Source organism: Papaver somniferum, chromosome 3, assembly GCF_003573695.1.
Source record: "Papaver somniferum cultivar HN1 chromosome 3, ASM357369v1, whole genome shotgun sequence".
NCBI lineage: Eukaryota > Viridiplantae > Streptophyta > Magnoliopsida > Ranunculales > Papaveraceae > Papaver > Papaver somniferum.
In genome coordinates, this window is record NC_039360.1 from 64,615,549 (window position 1) to 64,621,548 (window position 6,000).

Consider the following 6,000-nt stretch of genomic DNA (forward strand, 5'->3'; position numbering starts at 1 on the left):
CATACTCTATATTCAAATATGTATCCAAGTGGTCATAGACATGAGAAGAATTTAAAAGATGTCCAAAAAGATCTTGCTGATAAAGGTTTCACACTCTCTACCATTCCTTGTGAAAATGCCAAATCAATTCTTTCTGTCAAACTTTTCTCTGATCAGTACTGTGATGATCAATCAATCATAATTTCTATAGGTCAAATTCTCGCAGGTCTCCCTATTCCTCTTTATGATCCAAATCTTCCTTTATTCTATGAAATTCTCGCTCACCCAGGATTTTCGCGAGCTATCTTCCAACTGAGTGGGGATTGCATCCGTTTGATGCTAGAGTTCGCTAACCGTGGTGCTGGTAAAGGATCTCTGTACTCCAAAGAATTTAGGGATCCTAAATTCGCAGACCTAGAGATAATTGCTGAGAAATACACAGTAGCGAGTTTCTTTGAGAACTATGAACTTATATCCATGAAGAAAGAGAATACTCGCTGGAGCATTCGCTTAAAAAGGAAAGATAACATTGATGAAGCTAAAATTCTCATGCAAGATATTGACTGGCACTCTGGTAAAAACACAACTCCTCGCCAATCCAAAGATGATAAATGGTGTGTTTTTCCTTTAATGTTAAAACGACCTTACATTGCTGGGTCAAATGTTCTTCCTGCGAATCTCGCTGCTTATCAACCTTGGGTTTTCTCTTGGCCCGATAAGGAGAAAGAGGTATGTTTCTTCCCATTTAGTTCACTTTACATTTCTTTATTTATCTTTATTATTTTGTTCGCTAACTCTTGCGACATTCTGCAGATCCAAAAACTGAAAGATAGTTATAACAGGACTGGGAAAGCTAGTACTCTGTTAGCTCTTCGTCCATACACAGATGAGGTAAGAAATTTTTCCTTATGATTTTAAACTATATACTGTTGCTTCCATCTCTTATTTCTATCTGTGTGTGAAGATTATTGCTGAAATAGAAGAGCCTGCTGATGTTGCGAAGACTGGTGATAAAGGTAAAGGTACTCTTCGCAGAGAAAAATCAACTGCTCCTCCTTCAAAGAAAAGGAAAGTCCGTTCTTCTTCTCCTTCAAATATTCCTCCTCAAGAAAATTCCGAAAGTGACAATGATGATCTTGTCGCAAGTAAATATTTCCCACCTGAATCTTCTATGGCTAAGCTCTCTGGCCTCTTTTCTGATTCTCTGCAAGGCTCTTGCTACACTTTGCGATGTCCCTTTACTGGATGGTGATAGTTCTCTTCGTAGAGTTTCTAGATCAGTGAATCCCGACTTCTTGCATTCCCTCAATAGTCTGGTATATTTTTATCCTTTTATTTTTTCATTGTAATAACTCAAAATTTCTTTCTATATTAATATTTTGTATATATTCTCGTAGGCTGGAAAAGCTTCTTTCGCTGTTGCCTCGGATCTAGAGAGGAGACGCGAAAATCTTGAAAAGAAAAATCTTTAATTTCGCACAAAGAATGAAGAATTGGAAGCTGAAGTTAAAGGTCTTCGCGAAAAAAATAGACAACTAGAAATTGATTCTTCTTCGTATAAGAACAAAATTTCTAGTCTTCAGCAAGCTAATAATCAGCTTTACGGTATGTTACTTTTCTCTTTTCCCTTCATTCATTCATCCTGTTGTTTTATATTATTTAAATGATCCTTTTTGCAGACATTTATGGTCTTTCTGATGAAGTTGTCCTTCTTCGTTCGTTTCCTAATGCCTTGGATAATGATACCCTTCTTGAGCGTCTTAACAATTCTTTAAATAACTTCTCAAATGATAGAATTTCATCTCTTTCTCTAAATGAACTTAGATCTAAATTTCGCCTCTTAGAAATTGACCATAGATCTAGTTTAGGCTTAGCCAACCGATTTAAGCGTCTCCTTCTTGATTATAAAGAGAAAACCAATGAGTTAAGAAACAAAATTAGCGGTCTTATAGATGATAAGGATCGCATCTCTGATCAAGGTGCTAAGGCTTTGGCGAAATTCCAAGAGACTCTTCTTGAAGTTCAACTTGAACGAGATGAAGCTAACCGCAAGAACATCGAACTCTGCGAAAGGGAAAACCAAATTCGTTATCGTCTTATTATAAGTAATGAGGATGAATTTGTTTGGGCTGCGAAAATCTTAGATGATGCCAGAAAAGATTTAGGTGTAAATGTTAGTCTCCAAGTTGAGCATACAGCCTTGATTAAAGATATGATTTCTGACAGAGAAGGTTACTAACTGCTCTTCTTTACTAATCTTTTGCTTCTTATGAATTTTCATCATGTTAATAGTTGATTATCTTTTGCTCGCAGATTATGAAAGTAGATATCGTGAAAAGATTGAGGAACTCGAAGCTGAAAAAGAGGAACTCGCAAAGAATCTTTCTTCTCGCAACGACAAGTATTCAAGATTAAAGAATCAAATCAAGATCACTGTTGTGAATTTTAAGAATGATGCTATGCATTTTCGCAATCAAACTATCCAAATGGTTTGTGACGATCATAATATCCCACATTCTGATTATCCTTGTCTCTTGGAAGAAATCCCACAGAATACTCCCAGTTTGATTATCTCTGATAGCGAAGCTGATGATGAAGAATCCGATGGTGATGAAGGTTCTGATGGTGATGAAGATTCTGACGCAGACGAAGAAGGGAACAAGTCTGATGAAGATAATGAAGGATCAACTAAGAAGTAGTCTTTATTTCTTTCTTTGATTCTTTGTAATACTTGTACATTTATTCCTTCTTTCTGTATATTTGTGTTTCTTTCTTTTTTACCTGCATTCATTAAAACAATTCTTCCTTGCAATACAGTTAATCAATATGATCATTAATTTTGAATCTTTGAGTAAATCTATCATATGGAGACAAATAACATTTTCTAATTTCATACATTCCCATACTTGCCTCTGTTATTTGTATCCAAATGAGAGATTTTATAAATTTTTCTTATTTTATGCCTCAATTTCGTAGTTAATTATGTATAATTTCGCTATCTTATGCGAAGTGAATTTTGATTCTTTTCAAAATCTCATTCCTGTGTGGTCTTATTTTTCCTTCCTAATTAAAGGTCTTATTATGCCACCTCTTGTCATTGCGACAAAATCGCAGGACGTCCTTGCACTTTCATGCAAAAACCCATTGATCTTGCCTTAACTTTTTCTTTAGTATTATGGCCTCTTCAGGAATGTTGCGACAATATGATAGGTCTAAATATTCTTGCGAAAATAAAGCCCCATGACATTGTCGTCTTGCGACGAAATCGCAGGACGTCTTCGCACTTACATGCGAAAACCCATTGATCTCGTCTTATCTTTTTCTTTTGTATTATTGCCTCTTCAGGATTGTTGCACAAATATGACAAGCCTTAATACCCTTGCGAATAAAAAGCCTCATGACATTTGCGTCTTAAGACACTTATCAGCTCCCTAATGGAGGGTGCCGCCCTTATCTCCCCCCTGGTTGCCCCTTCAAGGAGGCGTACTTCTACCATACAAGGTTAGCTCCTCCCATCCAGTCTTAACAACAACCAGTTGTTTTCGCAGCCTCTTATCCCTTTTACCTATAGGGCTTATGGTTACGAGACTGCACCCTAAGTGGGGTTTTTCAGGCCGAGTGCAGTATAAGCCAAGACTTGTCAAGAATGGCAAAGTACGCTTCAAACGTCCCTGGCACTCTTGACTCAACCGTGTACCTCGGCGCCTTGATCAGATCTGCACTCCTTGGGAGAGTCCTTATTACCTTAGTCGCCCAACCTAAGTCATATGCTTAAGCTGAGAATCCAAGGTGCCTCTCCCGGATGGGCTTTATTGACCCCAAATCTCCATGACTCAGGTTCCGGTGGCGGTGTAGCCTTTCCCTGAGCCATGCAACAGGTACCCCCTTATATGACGTACTTTAGGTCTTACATTTGCCTCTTGCGAAATTGTATTCGCGAACTAGGGTGTACGCCATAAAGGTTCGCCTCTTTCTCTTTTGTCATTTTTCTCTGATTATTTCTGTAAAATTCATTATCTCTGCGAGAGTCTCGCACATCACATATTGTATTTGGATTTCGCAATCTCAATTTTGTCATTCAATCAAATGTATTTTTGAGAATTTTACTTATTGCGAGAGTGTCGCAACAACTTAATCATTCATACATTTCTTGTTTTTATTACCTTTGCCATCCTCTGTTATTATTTTCTACTACTGCTTCCTTGGTAGTGGTATGTTCATTTTTATTCTGAGCTAGCATTAGTTTCGCAACATCTCTTCTCCTTTCTTTCGATTGCATCCACCATCAACCTCTCACTTCTCTGTGTATCTTTGATTTTGTGTCGCCAATTTTCCTTCTTGTTTGCTCTTCCTTCGCAAGATTCTATCTCAGTTTCGTAACACCTCTTTCCTTCAACCCAATCTCCCTTTATGATTCCTACACCACTGGGGTGAGGGAATTTGATGCACTGGTGGAAAGTTGAAGCTACACCTAGAATCCCATGTAGCCAAGGTCGACCAATTAACGCATTGTAGGGTGATTCTACATCAACGACACAGAATAAGATTTCGGAAGATATTCCCTTCAATGGAATTCGCATAGTAACCTCCCCTTTAGGCTTGTTAGCAGTACCATTAAAACCATATATCTATATGTTGATGGTATAAGATCATCATCTCTTCCTCCCATAGTTTTATAAGTATGATAAAATAAGATGTTCACAGAGCTTCCAGTATCGATTAGAATTCTATTAATTGCCCATGAATCTTCAGCTTCATCATCCTCATCTTCTTTCGTTTTGGATTAATTTCTAATTTATTTTACCACCAATGATGATCATGCACCTCTTCACCTTCGGGAATTCTTCTGCGGTAAAAGAAATGATCTGTTTCTGCCATTCCTCTAGTGGCGAGATTTTCGCAATATTCATAATTTCTCTTCCATCGTTATCTCTTGCGAACACTCTACTCAAAACATTATCATGAAAATCTTCAATTGTCTTATATGAATGTACGATAGAGTGACAGAATAGATTTTTTGCTTTTGCACCAACTTCTATGAAGAATGTTTCCTTCTTTTTCATCGTGTTCACTTTGTGATGCTCTGGTGGTGGTGGCAATGGTTGAGATTGTGGATGCCCTACCAAAAATGGTTTAGTTTTCCTTGATCTATCATTCTCAAAATAATTCTTTTTACATTTCTGCAATCATTTGTTGTATGTCCATGAAAATGATGATAAGAACAAAACTCATGGCTTCTGTGGTTTGGAGGTGGTTCCGTTCCCATGTTCCATGGTGTTGGTATATTCTCCATCAAAATTATAGCTTCCCATATTTTCTCCACACTTGCATTTAGAGGTGGCATCTTGATTTCTTCCCATACTACCTTGTGACCTCCTTGTCCTCTATTATAGTTTTGTCTTTGACCTCCATAAGTTTCTTGTGGTTGATCGAGTCTTTGAATCTTGTTATTTCCACCACGATTGTAGAAATTTCTTTCTCTTTCATACTCCTTGATCTCGGCTTCCCATAGCCACCAGTTTCTGTTGATTGTTACCCGTCACCTTCTCTTGTTGTACTTGCGAAGTATTCGCTACTGTGTTTATTAGCTTGGGTAATAAGCTTGCATTCGCTGTTGTGAGTGGTTTCGCAACTGGATATGATTCCATTTCATTTTGCCTTTCCTCTAGAGCAATGTATTCTTCTTGAAGTTCTCGCAATTCAGTCATTGTGATCGTATTCTTGACTCTGAAAATTTGGACATACAATAGGTTTGTTGCAAACATAGCATTGATAAATGATAATATAAGATATCTCTCATCTACACGGCCAGCCATTTCGCTACACATAGTTCTCCATCTTTTAGTCAGGTGTTTCAAACTTTCGCCAATCCTCTGTTTTAATCCAAACACATCTTCTATACCAGGTCGCGAAGAATTATTACTTATATATGCCCCTAGAATGTAGTCTGCAAATGATTGAAGGATGTTATTGTATTCTTGGTAGACCTTCAAACCATTTTAACGCCTCTCCTGTTAAGCT